This window comes from Xenopus laevis, chromosome 4S (genome assembly GCF_017654675.1).
Source record: "Xenopus laevis strain J_2021 chromosome 4S, Xenopus_laevis_v10.1, whole genome shotgun sequence".
Classification (NCBI taxonomy): Eukaryota; Metazoa; Chordata; class Amphibia; order Anura; family Pipidae; genus Xenopus; species Xenopus laevis.
In genome coordinates, this window is record NC_054378.1 from 86238499 (window position 1) to 86261060 (window position 22562).

Genomic DNA, 22562 nt, shown 5'->3' on the forward strand with positions numbered 1-22562 from the left:
CTAGTAAATAACCCTTTAGGTGTATGCTGAACAATATATTTTCTTAATGGAGATGTTATGTTGTCATATTCATTTATTTTGTTGTGTTTTTTGTGTGTGTGGACAAAGCAGAATCCAGCAGCCGAATATTTGCTTTATATATTAAACTGGAAGGCACAGGGGAGTTCCACAAGCAAATGTAAAATTGCATTTACAATAGAGGCTGCACCCCCCCACCTCTATTCAAACTTGGTTTTTCAGTTTTTACATATATGGCTTCTTTAACACCTCTTTTGAACCAGTCACTCTCCCGGCCTAGATTCTGGACTTGGCAGTCTTCAAACGTTTCTTCTTTCTTTCTAGATGTAGGTACACAGCATCTTTTGTCTGCCACATACAATGCTGTTTAGGCACTTCTCCCTGGAAGCTTTAATAACATATCAAAGCTCCAATCTTGCTAATACAATCAAGCCTAATTTAATGACATCATTGTTGATTATGATAAACAGATTATGCTGATAGGAGCAACAGTCCAGAGAATATATAGTGAAGCAAGATCCTATGTACAAGTTATTCTGAATTGAGAAAGCCGGTTGGATGACTGGTGAAACGTCTTCAAGAAAAACACAGCCAGTTGATTTGACTTATTTCTATAGATATACCATGACCTGGATGAATGAGAACTTTCACAAACATATTTACCACCCTGTTTTATATTTTTTACTAATTGCATAACATATCCTCCCCCCCTTTTTTAAGATGTATTTGCACAATAAGGGACCTTCTAGAAGACCTCACCCAAGGCAAGGGGTCCCACAGGGTGGGCTATCCATTTACAATCTGTTTGGTCCTACTGCAGAGGTGGGGGAGAAGCAGAGTAGTGCAGTGGCAGGCAGTCAGAAAGATGCAAGGGGATGCCAACAGAGATATACATGGAACATTTAAGTAAATAAGGGCAAATGATCAGCTGTAAGCACTGTCAGCATTTGCAACACCATATTTGCAATAGCCCTTATTGTTTACCCTCTAACGTAGATGTATAGTGCCGCATAGTGCAACTTTAACACATACTATATTAATATAATAAGAAAGCATTATTAGCATCCTAGTGCTGCTGATATGTAGAACAATGTCTATTGCCATTAAATCTGCAATAGTTTACAGCTTTTATATGATCAAACATAAAACACTGTTTTCAGTTTTATTGTCTCTATGCATGCAACCTAAATGGCAGTCCAATCTTAACCCTTTCTACAAGTTGGGTTAAAATGTATAAAACAAAAAAAGCAAGGCAGGTCATTCGCAGACAGTGCTATGTCCCATTCCTCTTTCAGGAGGATGGTAACTAAAAATGCATGTTGACTTGCAGCTCTCTCTGTGTTTGGATATAGTGGAAATGATGCTATAGATTCATTGGAATCCATAAAGGAATATGAAAATGATTGCAAAGTGGATTGGTGTGCTTGGAGCCATTGCCTCCTATTATGAATTTTTGCATCCATTGATGCAGTAGAATGCTGGAGCTATTGGCACCTCCAAAAGTGGTAGTAGATCCAATGCTCCACAGTGACCTGCATCAATTGATACAGCAAACTTTTGCCTAAAGAATCAAGCAAATGTCATTTTAATGTTATGGGCCAGATTTACTAAGGTTTGAATTCGAAATTTGGAGTTGGAATTTTTGGTAAAAACTCATTTCCAGTTCTAAATTCACCAACTCAAATTTAAAAATGTATTACAATCAGACCCTTCAAAAATTCAAATTTGAATATTCTCCACCTAAAACCTGCTGAGTTAATGCGTTTCATATCAACAGGATACTTAATCATAGAGCTTATGATTTAGGGGCCCATTTACTTAGTTCGAGTGAAGGAATAGAATAAAAAAAACTTTGAATTTCAAATTTTTTTTGGCTACTTCGAACATCGAATGGGCTATTTCGACCTTCGACTACGGCTTCGAAACGAACGATTCGAAGTCGAAGTCGAAAATAGTTTGACTATTTGACCATTCGATAGTCGAAGTACTGTCTCTTTAAAAAAAAACTTTGACCCCCTAGTTCGCCACCTAAAACCTACCTAAGTCAATGTTAGCCTATGGGGAAGGTCCCCACAGGCTTTCTAAGCTTTTTTGAGTCAAAGAAAAATCGTTAGATCGATGGATTAAAATCCTTCGAATCGGACGATTCGAAGGATTTAATCGTTCGATCGAACGAATTGCGGTAAATCCTTCGACTTCGATATTCGAAGTCAAACGATTTCCATTCGGCAGTCGAATATCGAGGGTTAATTAATCAGCAATATTGCAATATATGCAGTGATATCAACTGAGGATGGCTGCATTATCCAGTGTGATAGGTTCAAGAATGAGTTACTTATTAAAGAATGTGCAGATTGGGCATATAAAATTACAAACTTCAAAGTGAAAAAACAACCAAAGGAAGATAAATACATGAGGTAATATATAGTAAAAACTGAAAGTGTTTATGATAGAGAGAGTGTGTGTGTGTGTAAGAGAGAGAGTGATGGGTGTATGATGTGTGATGAGAGTGTGTGTGTGTATACATATTGAACACAGGCATACATTGTTTTTAGTCTGTGCCCTTTTTTTCTGGTGTATATGTTTTATCTTGTGCAGTTTTGTCACGGTCGGCACCCAACATCAGAACAAATGCCAAGCACCCTGGTCTCGGCTCGTGCTTCACCTGTAGTGTGACTGCCTTTGGACTCGGGAGGAGCCCTCAGCTATTTGGATGCCACCAGGACTTAAACAAGAGGTGCACGGCTATAGGTTCTGGATAGGCAGAGGGGCACGACTGTTAGCTAGAGTCTTTTAGGCCGAAGGTCGCGGTACAAGACATTAGGCAATAGAGTAGTCAGATCAGGCCTGGTCGTTGGCCGTTGTTTGCAGTTAACGTTATTCAAAATTTATTCCCAGAACCTATGTATGTAGGAAAGTATGTGGGTTTTCTAAATGCGTATGATTATCCTGCAGAATACATGATAGATTATTTGTTATATTTTAAGTTGTTTTATAAAATATATTAATCATTCCTTTTATAACAAAATTTTGATTTGCTCCAGTGTTGTAAACAGCATGAAAAGTACACCCATATGTGTACTAAAAATAATTATGCTGTTCTTCATATGCAATATTCTATTTACACTTAATTCCAATATCCATGGAGAAAAACAAACACGTTGAAACTGTTGTAAGTGTTTTGAGAAATACACATTTTTGAAAAGTTCACAAAAAACTTATTTGTTGATATCAAATAATAAAAAACTTAAGCGAAATAGTGTTTCTATTACTTTTGTTTTATAAACTATGTTCAATGTTATAAACTATGGGGCAGATTTATCAAAGGTCGAGGTGAATTTTCGAATGAAAATTGAATTTCGAGCTATTTTTTGTGTACTTCGACTAGGGAATAGTCCAAATTCGATTCGAATTTGAAAACCCCCCAGGAATTCCGATAACGAAATTTATCATGTACTGTCTCTTTAAAAATTTGACCTCAACCATTTGCTGCCTAAAACCTGCCGAATTGCTGTTTTAGCCTATGAGGGACCTCCTAGAACCAATTTGGAGTTAATTGGTGGACTTTGAAAAATCAAAGGTTTTTTTTGTGAAAAACTTTGAAACGAATTTGATCAAATGCAATATTCCTTCGATTCATATGATTCGTATTCAGCCAAATACGGACCTATTTGGTCGAAAACAGATCTATTCTACCAAAAAAAAACAACTTCGACTTAATTTCGGTTGGTCTTTTTGAGTTCTTTCAATTCAAAATTTGACCCTTGATAAATATGTCCCTATGTTCAATGATTCAAAAACATGACAATATTCCTGAAATTTCAGTATATTTCTACCAAAGCCTATTTCTAGCTCTTTATGACAAGATAGGCTATAATATTGTGTTCCTGTACTGTGGAAGAGCTTCCATAACAATATTAACCCTTTAGTACTTATACAGTATATGATAAGAATTAAAAAGTTTTTTAAATTCATCTCCCAAATCTTGAGTAACATTCGACAATCGCAGCAGATTTACCTGGATTCTGTCTTTGTCTGCAATGTTCATTGGTAAGCCTGTGCTTCTGGTTACCCATCTGTAGACAATGTTACCGTTCAAAATTTTGGCAGCATCACAGATAATGTCAAACAGATGATCATCTGTGACAAAGTATAAAACACGAGTCAGAAGCGTAATCAGGATCACAGGCCGGGTCAAAATACCAGAGACTTAACAGGGTCCAAGAGAATGGTCAAACACAGGCAGGGGTCAGGACAGGCAGCAGACAAGACTTGGTCAAGAACTGGCAGGATCAAACACAAGTAGAATTACAGACAATCCCACCAAGGAACTAATAAATAGACCTTATGTTGGGCAATGATTTCCACATAGAAAGCTCCTTAAATATTTGAGTTTTGCACCGGCCGGTGACGTCACATTTGGGAACTTCTGGATAGAGCCCGAAACAGCTCAACGAGCGCAATGCAGAAGAATGCGCACTCACCCTTGACAGACCACCAGGGTGAGTTATTACAGCCACTTGTCCAGGAGAACATCAACTTTTTGTTCCCATGTCTAATCCAAGTGGCTAAATCTTTGCAATTTTTTTCTTACTTACTGCAGTAAGTTTTGTAACAAGACTCTTGCAGATGTGCCATTTGTCTTTAAATGTGGTCTTCATCAACGTCCTGATAGAACTGTGTCTATCAGTTGCCAATATTTTGATATCCACTGCCTTCTCTTGTAAATGTGTCAGTGTTCTTTCAAATGCTACAGTCTCAATTGTGCCTGATATCTTGCCAGGGCCTAATTGGTCAATAGTATATGCAACAATTTTTTTGGTGATAATGTCCTTCATGGAGTATGTGCAATATTTGGCGTTATTACCTGGACTGTAGAACTGTCCATCGCCTGACAAAACTGCAGTCTGTCCAAACGGGTCCTTTTTCAGTTCCTCTTGTTCCTTAATCCAAGCAAACTCTATAGCGGAAAAAATGTATTTCTTTTAGTGCAACAGTATGTTCAGAAGATGGAACATTTATTTCACCTTCTTGAATGAAGATCTAATAAGCAATAATGAACATGCAACTGCTAAATTGCCTTCTGACCAGAAATTGGTTGAGATCTCCAAATAAATGCACAATGACCTGCAAGACAAATTAAATTAACTTTTACCATTCTACCATATTCCTTTTTGATTATTTCCACTACTGAAGCTTGGCATGGAGGTTGTACATTATGCTGACATTGTACAAGGTATAATAGCTGATCTAGATATTCTTCAAAGACAATTAAGCGCCTTTGATGAATTTCTTCATCTGGTTCAGCAATTGTTGTGTCTTCTTCAGTAAGATAAATTAAATCACTTTCGTCTGGCTCATATAATGAAGATTCCAGTAGACTTTCGTCTGTCACTGGCATGCTCATTAAAGATTCATTAAATGTTAATGAATCAGACACATTCAAGGAAGCATCCAAAGGGACAGCTTTCTTAGCAGATTCAGAATTTGGTGGATATGAACGATTTGGTCGATCCTACTTGGAGCTGATAATTTCAATGGTTCAGCTGCAAACATTTCTTCACCAGTTTGGACTGCAATATACAGTTGTGTTATATCTCTGTTTTCTCCACAGGCTACATCTATATACCAAATGGTATACCAGCCGCTGAAGTACCTACATTGTCAACTATGGTTTGCTCTGTTTGAGTGTGTTTAAGTAGCAACAGTAACAAAATGTTTGACAATATGCACCAGTGTGTGAGATGTAGATGCTTGTTCTTCGAATTCTTTCTGACATTGAAAAGGAGTAGATTCCTTTGCCGTGGCTATTCGGGGTTGTTTTCTAAAATTAGTCAGTACTGCTCTGGGGTTAAGTACCCTCTTTGAACCGTGAATAATAAATGAATCTTGAGTAAAATGTTTATAGCATATTCTGTGCTTGCCCGTCTTAATAGACTGATGTTGCAATTCCTTCCTAAAGTTATATAATTTTGTATAAAAAGCTTTCAGCCTACAGCATCATATTTCCCACATATCTTTAGGTAAAATACCCAAAAATTGATTGATCGCCAGTGTTCCACTAAATAGTTTGAAGTCTGATATGCATAGGTTTACCTACAAAATGTTCTGTAATTCCAGATACTGCAAAATCAACACAATTACAGGATTTTATGAGGGGCAAAAGTACAAAAATGTACGTTCTATGCTTGGCACATCTTGAGGAGAGACTGCCATACCCTGTGGACCTGCTGTTTAACTACTTGCTGCCCCCCTGTGGCCGCTGGTTGGAAATACACTTTATATTCACTATTACTACCAGCTGCAGATGAATAAACACACAGGGAATCTATTTTCTGCAGCACTGTCAGTGGATCTAACAGCTTTACTTCCTGAATAACCATCCAGGAGAGATTGAGGTGTGGGTTGTTAATTGTTGTTGCCGCTGTTTGGTTTCTTCATTGCGTAAATGTTGGGATTATTATTATTTTATTATTAACATGTATTTATAGAGGCCCAACATATTTCACAGCGCTGTGCTATTGATGCCACTGTTCTCTAGTCACAAGGGTTATACTCAGTTTTCACATATTTCTACTATTATTTTCAATAAAGCATTTGAGAGTAATCTGCTGATGAGTCTCCTAAAGGTAACTTCACAGGCTTCCTTCCCAAAGGCTCATGGATCCCTGCACTGGTTTCTGGTGGCCGGTTACTAGCAATTTAATCAGAGTCTCATCCCTTGGTGGGAACAGAAAGGCATGGATTCTCTCCCCAAGGCTTCTAGAACTCTGCCCTAGGCTCCCACAGCCAGTTCCTCCCCCTGGGGATTTCAGGAGAGGGGCATCCCCTGGAGGGATTGGAGAGACCAGGCTGTGGGCTTCTCTCCCCGAGGTAAGGGCAAAGTAAGGCAAAAGCTCCAAGGCTCCTGAAACCCTGTCCTGGGTGCCCGCATCCATTTTCACCCCTGAGTGCTGCAGGAGAAGGGCATTCTCTGGAGGCAACCGAGAGGCTGGGCTGCTGGCTTCCCTTCCTAATGCTTCTGCAACCCTGCCTTGAGCACCTGGTACCTCCCCCTGAAGACTTCCATTGCAGAGATCATAGAGGCCAGGCTGACTGCTTCTCTTCACTGGAACCCTGCCTTTGGCTCACACATGCAGCTCCTCCACCTGGAGAATTCCTGAGAGGCCGGGCTTCTGGCTTCTCTCCCCAAGACTCCTGGATTCCTGCACTGGGCTTCGGCAGCCAGTTCCCCCCCCCTGGGTACTTCCTGACCTGAGCATCCCTTAGCGGAAACAGAGAGGCTGGGCTGCCAGCTTCTCTCCCCAAGGCTCTTGGAACCCTGTGCAGAGCTTCCACAGCCAGTTCCTCCCTCTGGGGACTTCACAAGAGCGGCATCCCCTGGAGGAATTCGGAAAGACCGCGCTACCGACTTCTCTCCCCAGGGTAAGAACAAGCTGAGGGTAAGGTAAGGGCAAAATCTTCAAGGCTCCTGATGCCTGCCCTGGGTGCCCACATCCAGTTTTGCTCCTGGGGACAACCGAAGAAGGGCATCACCTGAAGGGAACTGAGAGGCTGGGCTGCCAGCTTCTCTCCCTAAGGCTCTTGAAACGCACAACCGGGTTCTCCCCCTGGGGAATTCCTGAGAGGGTCATTCCCTGTTAGAAACCGAGAGGCTATGCTGTGGGCTTCTCTCCCCAAGGCTCTGATCTCCCATGGCTGGTTCCTTCTCCTGGGTGCTTCCAGAAAAAGGCATCCCCTTATGGGAACTGAAAGGCAAGGCAACTGGCTTCCTTTCCTCAAGGCTCCTGAATCCCTGCACTGGGCTCTGGCAGCCGGGTACTCCCCCTCCCTGGGGACTTCACAGGGAGCATCCCTTGGTGGAAAGACAGAGGCTGGGCTGCCAGCTTCTCTCCCCATGGCACCTGGAACCTTGTTCTGAGCTTCCATAGCCAGTTCCTTCATAGTTACATAGTTAAGTTGGGTTTAAAAAAGACCGAAGTCCATCAAGTTCAACCTCTCCAAATGAAACCCAGAGAACACACACACTAAAAATATATATACCAATATCTATATTAATTGTAGATTTTAGTATCACTTTAGCCTTGAATATTATGTTTGTCCAAGTGCCTCTTAAAGGTGTTAACATAATCAGCCCTCATAACAACATCCTGCAGTGCATTCCACAACCTCACTGTCCTGACTGTGAAGAACCATCTACATTGCTGCAAATAAAATATAAATAAAATGTTTTCCTCTAGTCTGAAGGGGTGGCCTCTGGTACGATGATGAAGTGCTCCCACTATTTGTATAGCTCTGGAAAAATAGATCTCCCGCTAGCAGTCTATAATGCACTCTAATGTACTTATTTGGAATAATCAAGTGACTTTTCTCCAGAGAAAACAACCACAACCTTGACAATCTACCCTCATAATTTAAATCTTCCATCCACTTAACCAGTTTAGTTGCACATCTCTGCACTCTGAGAAGAGTTCCCCTGTGGACTTCATGAGAGGGGCATAACCTGGAGGGATCAGAGAGACCTTCTACCAGCTTTTCTCCTCAGAATCTATCACCTGGAGAGAACTTGAGAGGCTGGGCTGCCGGCTTCTCTCCCCTAGGGTCGTGGAACCATGCCCTGGGCTCCCGCGGCTAGGTTCTCCCCTGGGGACTTTCTAAGAAGGTCATCCCCTGGTGGAAACCAAGAGGCCAGGCTGCCGGATTTTCTCCCCAAGTTTCTTGGAACTCTGGCCAGTTCCTCCCTCTTGGGAATTCCAGAGAAGAGTGTCCCCTGGTGGGAACAATTACGCTGAGTCTACTGGCTTCTCTACCCATGTTAAGGGTAAGGTCTTCATGGGGAACCACCATATATATGACTGAGTTAGATGTGCAGTGAAGGACAGTGACTAGATGACACTTGATCCCTGCCCTGGCCTCATGCAGATGTTTCCTCACCCTGGGGATTTCCCAAATGTGGTGTGCAAGTACAGACTGCATTACTGCTGGTTCTAGCCCCAAGTTCTGTGCAGTGGGGCAGGGAGTCCACACAGCTAACATACCCATCACTGCTTCAACAAGGGATGGCTCCCTGATCTCTTGCTCACGCATGCCTTAAATCTTTAGCATGGGAGCACTGTGCAGGGGGTGCAAAGATTTAGGCTTGCCTCAAACCTCTCCAAGCTCCTGGTACTGTAACTGGGGCTGGCAATGCAAATCAGTTCTCATCGGGACTTCAGTGGAGAGGATTCCATCACTCTATCAGTCACCATTCCCAAGGAGAGAGATGAGGTTTGATTATATGGGCAGTGAATATACAGTGGCTGGTTGGCTCCTTGATGCCTTCCCTGGGCTACCGTGGCTGGTTTCTCCCCCTGGGTACTTCAATAGAGGACATCCCCTGGCAGATATTGAGACCAGGCTGCTGTTTTCTCTCCTCAAGGCTGGTTGCTCATCCTGGGGATTTAACAAAAATTTGGTGTTCAAGTACAGATAGATTGCTGCTGGTCCTAGCCCCAAGTCTTGTGTAGTGTGGCAGGGAACCCGTGTGGCTAACATTCCTGAAATCCTTGCATTGGGTTCCGTTGACTGTTTACTCCCCCTAGAGGCTTCATGAGAGACACATCCCTTGGCTGAAACAGAGAGGCATGCATGACAGATTCCCTCCCCAAGGCTCCTGATACCCTGCCCCACATAAATGAATTTTAGAGAGAGCTTAGTTTTTTTCAGAGTTGGATTTTGGAGTGTGCACTTATATGGTTGGTGCTGTATAAGATATAATATATCCATGGGTTTTAGGACACTGTTGATTTGTAGCATGGCTTAGCAGCACTCACTGCCATAGAGACACTGTAAATGTCCAGCACATTATACCAGCAAAGACATAGTTAATGGATTCTGGCACCCAAAGTACATGCAGGGACTGTGGGGTGCCCCAAGGACACAGAGAGGAGCAGTGGGTCATTATATATAGTAGCTCTGGTACCCAAGCACTATAAAGAACATTATACTGTATAGTAAGAAGCAGAAGGCACAGGCAAGTGCATACACAGGGATAAATGGATAACTGCACCACAAGCAGTAATAAGAAGTGATGGGCACAGGCACTCCTAGTGTATTATAAGTTTGAGATTGTATCTTCTCCCCAAGCACTGCCTCACCCCATTGCCATGCTAAACAGCAAAGCATATGTAGCTTTAGGCCTAGATCACTGTGTGAAACCTATAGGAGGGAGAGCCATACAGTAAATGCAATGGTAACGTTGAAAATTCAAATATCTGTCACTGCATGGATCCCTTTTATGCTGGTTAGACAGCAATGTCATGGGACTATGGTGCATTAATATGGGTGAAATCAAGTACTTTCCTAGGAAGAAGATTGACAGAAGAGTCTTGGGAGCCTACTTTTATGCACCATCGGCTCTGAGAGATTGCCCAGATGATGTGTTAAGAGTTTTAGTCAACTCAAGCATGGCTCACCCTTTAGTCAACTCACTCTGCAGTTGAATTAGTGCCCTGCTCTCTGTTGTGACAGTGTGAATGCCTGGATTGCAGCTTGCCTGGAGGTAGGGCTCAGTTAACTCTGATTGGGTAAGTAAACCCTGTGTCTGCACTGGACCGTAGCTGCCTGATCCCTGCCGCTGCTTCCAGCACTAAAATGGAAAGCAGCGGCAAGTCTGAGACCATTTGCCTGTCATTTACAAAACCAGTGGGGTAAATTCTGGTTCCAACACCTATAAGTCCACTCCACTACATGCCAAACTTGAGCACCATGCAAACAACACACAGTTCCTTGCACAGTCCTCATACAGATTATTTTATTAATCTTTGTAATGATTTAATACCCCATTACTATAACCAGCCATGCCTTCCTATAATTTTTCTTCCCTCCTTTATTAGAGCTGCTCTATGATTTACCTTGCTCCATACCTGTCAGCTCAGAGGTGTCTCCCTAACACCATTACTCAATCTGGCAAATAGTGTGGACTAGCTGTGGACTAGCAATCCTACTCTTATATTTCTCTATCTTCTACAACTGCCACCCCTATTTTAGTGGCCCCTGCTGCTACTAGTTCAAGAAGCAGCCTATCATTCCCCAGATTAGCAACCCCACTTAAAACACCTAATATAGTAAAATTGTTGCCCCAACTGGAGGTGTGGGCTAATAGAGAGTTTGGACAGAAAATGCTCCCAGCTAGTGCTATGCCGCCTGTTCGGGGAGGGAGCCCTCGGTTCTGACCATATTCTGGCCATATTCAGACTCTATACTTTTGCATATTGAAGAGTATCCCAACTTGCTCATTATGCACATGCATGTGACATAGGATAAAACAACTCCTCACCCGTTCTTAAATTACACCAGCACATAAAGCCGAGAAGACTTTATGCTCATGTGTGTGACCAAACATGGCCACCCAAACTAGGAGCTCCCTCCCAGTCCAGGCATCATATTGCTCTCTAGGAGAATTTTTTTGCCCAAAGTAATTTTGTTTCCCCAAAGAGACCTTGAGTTGTTGAAACAATTTTACTATGGTAGGTGCCCTTTAATGCTAAAAAGCTGCATCCTTAAAGACTGTCATTTGGATTTGAAAAGATAATCAGTTTGAAATCCCACAAGAGTACTCCCTGAAATGGCTGTTCCTATACTGCATACATATGACAAGGAAGGCACCATTGAAACTCATCCTGAAACCAATTATGCTGTATACCAATTACATTATAGTTTTTCACACCTTCTTAACTCTTATTCACATGTAACATTCCCTTTACAGCCTGCACGTTTGTTGTGCTGCCTCGAACATACCTCTGATTGAGGTTTTAAACCAGAGAACGGAAAGATTAGTGGGCATTTAACTGGGCGTTCCCCCAGTCAATGTGGTACGTTGAGGGGAAAAATGATATTTTTCACAGCAATGAAATTCAACCCACCAACATCAACTGCTAACTAAGCGTCCTTATTAAAATTTCCATTCAATCAGATTAGTGAAACTAAATTTATCAGCAAACTGTCCTAGCAATAAAACAGCAATTATTTGCAGCCAAGCTTGCCCAGTAAATTTTTTTTACTGTGCTATTTTTTTGTTAAGTGTGAGGACAAATGTAAGTGTAAAAGGCCTGTCAGCGCTCAGCCTGCCTGCAAGGGTGGACAACATACTACAGTTAGTAGAGCTGCAGGGAGGAAGTGGCAACATTAAAGGAATTCTATGATAATTTTTATACAATATTACACTGTGTACATTGCAAATAATTCTACCATTTAATATTTTATTCTGACACCAATAAATGTATTTTTTGTTTAATAATGGTGTGTATACAGCCATCTCAGTTCATTATGCATGATCCTGTGCTTTCAGAAATAGCCCGCACAATTAGGGTTGCCACCCAGATTTATTTAGCCCAAGAAATATACAAGATAAGGCAAAGTTCCGGGCCTACAAGGCCCAAGCCTTGTAGGCCCGAAACACATACCTCCTAACTAGGATTGCCACCTGGCCGGTATTTTACTGGTCTTGCCAGTAAAAACTAAGCTTGATGCCAATATTGTTAATAGAAAAAATGGCAAGAATATAGGTATTTTTTTCCAGAAAAGGTGGCAACCCTACTCCTAACTATCCCATTTTCTGCGGGACAGTCCCAATTTTGACAGCTCAGCCCGCAGTCCAGGGTTTCTTACTGAAATGTCTTGAGTTTCTCTTTGATCTCTTGCACTGACTCCAGAAAAAGATACAACGTTTCTGAAACTTAATTAAATAAAAGGCTTTTTTGACAGAGAGCCCAGAACACTAAACGCCTGCTCTTAGATACGTTTGTAAAAATTTAAGATAAGTTAAGATACAATTGTAACTATTTAAGGTCAGCAGGTATCTTGGGGAAATTGGCTCATAGCTTAAAGGGTAATCTCAGCTTCATTGGCAAAGCTGTTGCACTAAAATTCCCAGAAATGTGTTCAAACTTTCAGAACCTGGCTAATTTTGTAAAATGGAATTGGTAATTAGGGGTGTGAACATAAAGTGGGTGTGGTCAAGAATTTCACCAAGTCAAGCACTGCACAACTTTTTGTCCCTTTGTTTTTCAGATGTTGGAAGATATGCCACAACATTGCCTTATCTTGTATGTTTTGAGCACCACTACAACTCACACAGTGGGCTGCTGGTAATTTTTTACTTTTGCATATGGATATGGCCCGTGGCAGGCATGGGTCCTCCAGTACAGCACCTGACACCAAAATAAAGGTGGTTTTTCTCAGAAGTATTGATCTCTTCACAATGGTGGATTTTGATCTGGCAGCTATTGTCTCACCTATTCAGTCCTGAGGACAAGGGCAGAAGTGAGAGTGAATGGCTCCTGACACCCCAAATCTTCCCTTACACTTCAAAAATCATGTTACCTGATGCTAGAGAAAGTTTCATCATTGTATAGATCAAAATGAACACAGAAATTAATTATCTTCTAAAAATGATCCCAGGTTGCACCTAGTGCTAGACAGTGTCGGACTGGGACACCAGGGGCCCACCCAAAAACCTTAGACCAGGGGCCCACCAATTATTCTTAGACCAGGGGCCCACTCTGAGTGCTATTATTCTTCCTCTCCTCACTCAACCTCTAGTCTCCTAGTCTCTTTTCTTTACATACTATAATCTATTATTCCATCTATTTAGCCTCTTTGTTCTCAAATAAATAAGGAATGACATGAAATAGGCTAAATGTTTAGCAGCATGAGGTCCCACTGACACCTGGGCCCACCGGGAGTTTTCCTCGTATCCCTATGGGCCAGTCTGACACTGGTGCTAGATACGAAAATAGCACCCAAGTAGGTGAAATAGGAGCAAAGCTGAGTAGTTCACTCCTTGGAGATAAGGGCAAAGGCACAAGGGGTGTATGCTCCGCTGCTGTCAGCCAGCGTATTTTTTGCTGATCTGCTTCATCCATCTGGACTGTTTCCACTTGTGTGCAGACATATCCAGCAGAGTGGAGGTCAGCTCAGAAACATCTCCTTTCAGGTCAACCTGGGATAATTCTTAGCATTTTTTAGTAATTTCTGTGTTCATTTTAATCTATACAATGATTAAAAATTCTCCAGCATCAAGTACCATGATTTTTGGAAGTGTAAGGGATACTGGCATACTGTTTAGTTCCCTTTTCTATGTTGCTGTTGTTTTTATATTTTACATTACAGAGAAAAGAAAAATTGGTAACAAATGTAAAAATATTATCAACATTATAATAATTAGTATTATAATAAAGTATTTTTACAATGGTATGCAAACTTGCCATTTGTAAAAATGCCTGACTTAGAGCAGTACTTCAAAAACTTTGTAACATGGATAGTTCCTGATATATATAGCTCTATGTGTTAGTGGGGCCGTCCCATAAGAACTCACACTGTCTTCGTGTCTTGAGTAAGCGTGTAGGTGTTACATACAAGAGGATGCCTCTCAGGCAATCATAATGAAGATATGGAGATATGGGGGATTGAAAAACTGATCAATTCATAAACCAGACAAGGCGAATACAATCTGCATTTAAAGAAATACTTTTCCATCTTGTCTCATAAACATATACTTATATCAACGATATTAAATAAACAGAAAGAAAATAGAGACAGGAAAACCAGTATTTTGTTTTCTAGAAAACATAGGAACCATATGTCTGTCTTCCAGTCCTTTCTCTGTCTATGTGAAATAGTTTTCATTCTGAGAATTTTATTACATTAATTTGCAATACTTAGATTAAAAGCTTTATGTGGCAGGAACCTCCTGTAGCTCTAACTTCATGTCACTTAATCTTTGTAAAACTCACCATAGAAATTAAGATTTTTCTCTACTTATCAACCATTTTTTTAAAAAAAAATGTTTATTTATGTTTTTTTTACAACAATAAACATTAACACAACAAGTTAATTGTGCATTGAAATCCCAGCTAGGAGGCAACCCTAAGCTGTGGCCACCTTAACTCTATATACAGTGGGGTAACAACCATACAGCAGACCCTGTGATCACGGGGAACCTAAAGTACAAGAGGGCCCAGATCTCAGGGTATATTGCATGGTAGCTCCACTTTCCCCAGCTGCTACAACTTTGCCTCTTGGTTGCTTTTATGCTGTGGGTGAAAGGCAGCGACACGTCTGAGAGGGGGGAGCAGGTGACGGGGCCCCAAAATTTTTTGCCGGGGCCTGACACTTAAAGAAACACCACTGTCTTTATATTTATTTATTGACATTTGTAAATCTGATGCTATAATGGGTGTACGGACATTTTTGAAATGCTGTGCTTGTCTGTGTCTTGATTTTCCTGGAGTCAGGCTGAAGAGAGGAAGGTTTGTGGCAGATTTGGGATGTAACAGGGTATAACGGGTTAGGGCAAACTACTACACAATCTTTAGATAATTATAGTGATGTTTTGCAGCCCAGAGCAGTTCCACCCTTCAACTAAGGTTGCCACCTTGTTTTGCGGGAACAAAAGGGCGGACCGTGACTTAAAAAGGGGCTTTTATTATGGGTATTACAAATTTACCAGAAGCTACATTGCCGGTAAATTTGTAATACCGGCCCAGGCCTTGGCAGGTGTTTTACCGGCTAGGCCAGTAAAATACCGGCTGGGTGGAGACCCTACCTGCAACTAGGGTTGCCATCCGGCCGGTATTGACCCTGTCTAAAAACTAAATGCTGGTAAGATTACTCATTTATTCTTATTATTACTTTTTATTACTCCTCTTTCTATTCAGGCTTTTCCTATTCATAGTCCAGTCTCTTATTCAAATCAATGTATAGTTGCTAGGGTAAGTTGGGACCTAGAACCACACCTAGAACCACATGGCTGTAATTGCAAACTGGAGAGCTGCTGAATACAAATATAAATAACTTATGAACCATAGATGATAAAGATATGAAAAACAATTGCAAACTGTCTCAGAATATCTCTCGCTACATCAAACTTTATAGGTTAACAGGCCAGGCCTTTGGAAGCACTCCTGCAGGTGCTTGCAAGGCAATAATCTCATGAAAATGTCCTTAATTGGGAAGCTGTTGACTATGCCAGTAAGGGCTTTTTCAAACCTGCTTGTTCTGTCAATTGCAAATGAATGGGAGGTGGTAGGGGCAGTTTCTGTTCTTTGGTGGTGGAGATAGATGATGTGTAAAATACACCATATGTAATAGGCTTTGAAGGGATGGCATATCTAATAATAGCAAAGCTGTGGACTCCTAATAACTTTAAATACAAGCACTTAAAATAATCAACTCAGATTTAAGAGCTTCTATAGCAGAAGCAATTCTGTTTCTAAGAACAATACTTTAGTTAATTTTGGATTGTATTTAACAATTGTTTTTGGTTCATGTGGTTTAACTTTGATTTTGTTTTAGAATTACCAAAGGATGTGGTTTAAATTTTCGAGCTGTGGCAGTGATAAAATGCCTTGTCTGTTATGTACTTAAAGGACAAGGAAAGCCACCTGTGCCTTTTCTCCTTTTTCCTAGCACCTTGAATGACTGTCCTCATAGCTACATAACAGCTTATTTATATAAACTATAGCAGTCTTTTCTGAAGCAAAGCGCAGCATTTACCAGTGCATGCTAACAATATATACAGTAGAATTCCCATTTTTGGGGGGGACCAGACCAAAATCCAGGAAAATGTAATATCAGGGAAATGCATTATGCATAATATATAGGTAGGACCACAAAACAACAATGTTAAATGAGGGGAAACTTAAAATCAGGGGATGTAAAATTGAGGTTCATTTTTTGGTGTTAGAGTTGGTCCAACTGCGATAAGACCAAAATCTGTAGTTGTAGTAGTAGTAGTGACTTGTTTCAAAAATACTCATTGTTCTTGGTTTTAGGTACTGGGCAAACCTGAAACTTTGGTTTAAGCAGAAAATCAGCAAGGAGGAATTTGATATTGAAGCCAGACATCTGCTTACACAAGAAAATGGTGAGAAAATCCAAAAGTTTTTCTCAACCATGCGCGTTTCTCAACCATAACTTCATCTGTAATCCAAATTTATTATTATAAAAGAATTCTGACTTTTTTTTCAAACTCTGTCAAAAAGATTAATTAAAAAAAAGTTTCAGCACTACTCCTCAGACTACCCATGATTAAAGGGGTTGTTCACCTTCCGAACAGTTATTTTCAGATTGTTCAATATAAACAAAGACTTTTCAGTTGCTTTCCATGTTTTATTTTTTTACTGTTTTCCCAAAATGTAAGTTACGGTAACAGTTTAATGTTCCTGTCTGTGAACAGTCTGAAACCAGCTGAACTGAAAAAGTTTTTAGGGGGAACAACCCCTTTAATATCCAATCAAAACCATAAGGTTGATATAATGAATTTAGTAGCAAAAAATGACCTCTAGTACTAAAATTTATTTTCATGAATAAAAAGCACATTTTTACAATTCATAGAACTATTTACCATCACAATACCTTTACACATACACGTTTAGAGAGGTGGGTCATGTTCTTGGCTCTACTTATGTATGTGTGTGTGTGTATATGTATGTGTATATATATATATATATATATATATATATATATATATATATATATATATATAGGCAGGATCGAGCTGCACTCACCATTCAAAAATATTCTCGCCTGGTGCTGACCAATAAATCAATAAAAGTTCAAAGAAAGCACTCACGGCATTGATAATGGAATGAATTTCAAAGTGTCTTTATTCGTGCATGGTGCATCAACGCGTTTCGGCTCTCATAGAGCCGTCGTCAGGATGAAAAACAGGAAGTGAGACAAATCACTAAATAGTCATAATATCCAATCAGCACATCAATATGTAAAACACATAAAGTGAATAACAAGTAACACCTGCCCACAAGTGTGTTGGCTAATAAATGTGTTCACACAAGATCATGTATCAAGATTAAAACGTCTAAGAATATATTAAAAAAGTTTTTTTTACAAAAATGTGTGCAGTGTATTAAATATTAAAATACCTTGCTATAGCAAATCTACCCATATAGAGAGATAAATAAAAACATCATGATCAGGGAACAGTATAACAGAACAGCAACAATTATAAACTTCTTAATATCATACTGCGCTATCCCAAAGCTTTAAGGGGTTATATATTTCTATTCCAAAGTATCAATATCAGTCTAAAAGGGTCGATTATTATATTCTACCAACAGGGAACCACTAAGATCGCCCAATTCAAGTTACAGGAAACTAGCTAAAGAGTACATTTCATTAAGCCGTTTGGGGGCCACCGTGTCCAAGATCCGCATCCATTTGGCTTCTCGCTGTAATAGAAGTTTAGATCTATCTCCACCTCTATTCAGAGGGGGAATATGGTCAGTAAGGATTGCTCGTAGTGTAGGCAATGGATGTTTCTGTCCCAGAAAATGTCTAGCCAGAGGGGTGTCCGCCCTTCCGGTAGCTAAAGCTGTACTTATAACAGAACGGTGGTTATTCATTCGCATCCGGAATGTCGTGATGCACTTACCTACATAATAGAGGCCACACGGGCATACTATGCAGTAAACGACAAATTCTGAGATGCAAGTCAACCTATGTCCAATTCAAAATCGTTCGAAGAAAAGATTCACCGGCACACAGGTACTGCTGGCAGGGTGAAAAACCCATGCTTTGCATGTCGCACCATTAAACTTTAAAGCAAGGGTTTTTCACCCTGCCAGCAGTACCTGTGTGCCGGTGAATCTTTTCTTCGTACATTTGCGGGGTTACCGAAGCCCCTTTTTTCCGAGCACCAGGGTTAGTATATCCTTGAAAGGGCCTGGGTGTGCGTGTGCAGTTTTGATTTTTTCCACAATTCAAAATCGTTCCCCACTAAGTGGGTGAGGAAAGGTTTCACCAGTAAGTAAACACCCACAAGTTTTGAACCCTGAACAACTATAACATCCATTCTTACTGCTCCTCAGCCAAGATCCGTACTTTTACGAAATAGCGTAGTACCAACTCCCCTCTCAGTGCGAAATATCCTTACATCCAAGAAGTCAACCTCATCCCTATCACAAGTCAGCGTAAATTTAACAGGGGTAGGCAAAGCATTCAACTCATTAACAAACGCCTGAATTCCAGCGTGGTCCCCTCGCCAAATCATCAGAATATCATCGATATATCTACAATACAATATAAGCTGTTCAGAATATTTAGAGTAGACATATGTCTTTTCAAACTGATCCATATACAAATTGGCATAAGAGGGGGCCACGTTGGAACCCATTGCTGTCCCTGTTTTCTGCAGGAAATAGGTTTGCTCAAATCGGAAATAGTTATATGTTTACAACATCTCCAATAGTGTGCACAAGACTTCGACAGGCGGGTCCCCCTTGTGAAATTTACACAGTGAATCCCTACAGGCCGATATCCCCTTTTTCTCTGTAATAATAAAACCTTATACTGGGTCCAAACTAAGATATCATTATTACTTATTGGAAGCAAAACCAGCCTATTGGGTTTATTTAATGTTTACATGATTTGTGGTATAAAGATCCAAATTAAGGAAAGATCCATTATCCGGAAGACCCCAGGTGCCAAGCATTCTGGATAACAGGTCCCATACCTGTACAGAATCCGTTATCTGGAAACCCGTAATCCAGAATGCTCCAAATTACGTAAAAGGCCATCTCCCAAATTAATTAATTAAATACCTTGTTTTAATTAATTAAATAGTACCTTGATCAAAACGAAGATATCATTAATCCCTACTGGAAGCAAACCCAGCCTTTTGGGTTTATTTAATGTTTACATGATTTTCTAGTAAATTTAACCAAATTACAGAAATATCCATTTTCCAAAATTCCAGCTCCCGAGCATTCTGGATAACCGTTCAGTTGTCTTGTGCAAACAAAAATATGTTTTTTTAATTTAATTTACAAATACGACATTTCAGGTCACTGCCCATGACCTTTCTCAAGGGTATACAAAGGTCACACTCAGGAAGATAATAGTATCAATCGAGCAAAGAAATCCGCACTCATAAGTCTTTTGTGATGAAAAAAATAGATTTATTCAAAGTTTCCACTCCTAGACTCGAGCCCTTCCTGATGACGGCTCGAGCCTAGGAGCCGAAACGTTGAATAAACCTATTTTTTTTTCATCACAAAAGACCTATGAGTGCGGATTTCTTTGATAGATACAGTATATAGATATAGAGATAGATAGATAGAGAGAGAGAGATAGATAGATAGATAGATAGATAGATAGATAGATAGATAGATAGATAGATAGATAGATAGATGTGGATGTTCGTACTACAGTGATTCAGTTAGTGTACCCCAGAATGTTCAGTCAGTTCAAAAAGTTAACTTAATGGTGAGCTTTAAAGGGGAACTAACGGGGAAAATAAAATTGAATATAAACTCCATCATACTGAAATAAGAAACTTTCTAAATACAATCAATTAAATATTCTGTACTGTTTCTGAAATAATCAAGTTTATGTTCACTATCCCTCTCAGCATCTGTTTCTCTTCATTCTGTCTTCATGCAGGAGTCAGTCAGTCATTGACAGTTAAATCCAATGTATCTTATAGGGGGCTCCTTTTGCCTAGAAGATGTATTAGAGCTCACTCTATTAAAATCACCAGAGATCATGTCTCTCTACCTGCAATATTTGTGCAAAAGGCAGTTATTTTGTTGATACTGGAAACCGTTATTTGAGTGAGCTATAATACATCTGCTAGGAAAGGGAGCCCCTTTCCTAATGAGTATTTATAAAGCACCAACATCACTGCAAATAAATGGTTGTATACACTGGACATCCACAGAGCCGGGCCATGCCGGGCAGGCGCCCTAGGCAACCTGGGCGGTCCCGGTGCCGGCAGGATGTGCGCATGCGCGAACTGCCCCTCGGCATATGCAGAAGCCAAAATAGACCGGGAAGATAGGGACCGTACATGGGGTTAGCAACAGAGAAGGTATGTGCCTGGCACCAGAGTCGGACTGGGGTGGCCCAGGGCCCATCGGGCCTGCAGCCTCGGCCCCCGCACCATCCCCCGAGCCCCCCAGCCGCAAAGTCCGCTCTCCCCTAGCCCCTCCCTCCCCCTACACACGCATGCGCATGCACACGTATCTTTATCCATCACGTTAGGGACGTGAGCGTGTTCAGGGAGGGAGGTGAGGAGAAGGAGTCCAGGGAGCAGGTCGGGCCCACCGTTTTTTTTCCCCAGTGTCCCGCCAGCCAGTCCGACCCTGCCTGACACCCCCCCCCCAGCTTTGCGCCCTAGGCACATGCCTACTCTGCTTACCCCTAGTTCTGGTCCTGCATTCAGATATACATAAAAAACACTACCAATAACCGATAAAGGGGGTCCTGTGTAAATGTGTAACTTTAAGCCATATTCAACTTGAATAGCTACCCCGACGGCTAAAGGACAAGTTATTTATATAAACTGCAGTAGTGTTTCTCAAGTAAACTTGAGACTCACAGTACATTATATTTAAATGCACATGAAATATTTTTACTTTTTGTGTAACTGGCCCATTTAGTCATGCTGGAAAAAGTAGTTTAGTTTTAGGTAGAAATTTATAACCACCTATCTGATGTTTTTTCATGGAGCACATGGGACTATGTTGTTTTCAAATCATGTGATTCTAACTTGGTCTCGTCTGAAAGTTAAAGAGTCTGTTTGCTGAAATCCTCTTGTTCTAGTGAATTGCAGTGCAGCAGTCTATTGATTTCTTTCAAAAAATGGTGGAGACAATAATAGAAGATGAAAACTAATTCTCAGAACGTGCACACCACTCTGCACACCATTCTGATTGTGCATGATATTTTAGAAGGAATGCAGAAAAAAATCCCCTAAAAAGCTATAATAAGCACTCCAACATGCCCTACTTATGCAAATCTAGATCTTGTTCTATAGATATAAAATGAATTGCAGCAAAGTCACAGGAAAATTTGATGAAATGAAATAGGGCAAATTTAAACAGCTAGGGATTGTTGTGATATGGCTTTTTAATGATCATGAATATATATATATTACTTAAGCTGTGTATTGATATTGTACATCCTTGCTGTAAATATACCTTTTACAATAAAACAGTGCATGGGGATGTTCATAGTACAGACAGTCTCACAGCTTCTCCTGCTTGTCTAATCTGAACTCTCCTTGGATCCTTGGTGTACCTGCAACTTCTCCTGCTCGTCCCATTTGAACCCTCCTTCCATACTTGGGGGCAGATTTATCAAGGGTTGAATTTTCGAAGTGAAAAAAACTTTGAAATTCGACCATGGAATAGGGTAGTCCGACATTCGAAGTCGAAGGATTTTTAAGATCGTACAATCGTACGATTTAATCGTATGATCATACGATTTTACAAAAAAACCCTTTGACTTCTCAAAACTTAGCCAAATACTGGCTATAGGTTCTAAGAGGTCCCTATAGGGTAACATAGCAATTCGGCAGGTTTAAGGTGGTGAAGTGTCGAAATCAACATTTTTTAAAGAGACAGTACTTCGATTTTCGAATGGTCGAATTTGTGAAGTATTTTCAATTTGAATCGAGGTCGAATTTGGCCCATTCGATGGTCGAAGTACCCAAAAATTACTTCGAAGTTTTTTTAATTCGAAAATTCACTTCGACCCTTAGT

The 22562-nt window shown here is 40.6% G+C and overlaps 1 pseudogene; it reads left to right on the forward strand.

Moving 5' to 3' along the window:
* The first annotated feature begins 15231 nt into the window (after nucleotides 1–15231).
* The window catches only part of LOC108715003, a 33775-nt pseudogene continuing 26444 nt past the window's right edge, over nucleotides 15232–22562 (forward strand).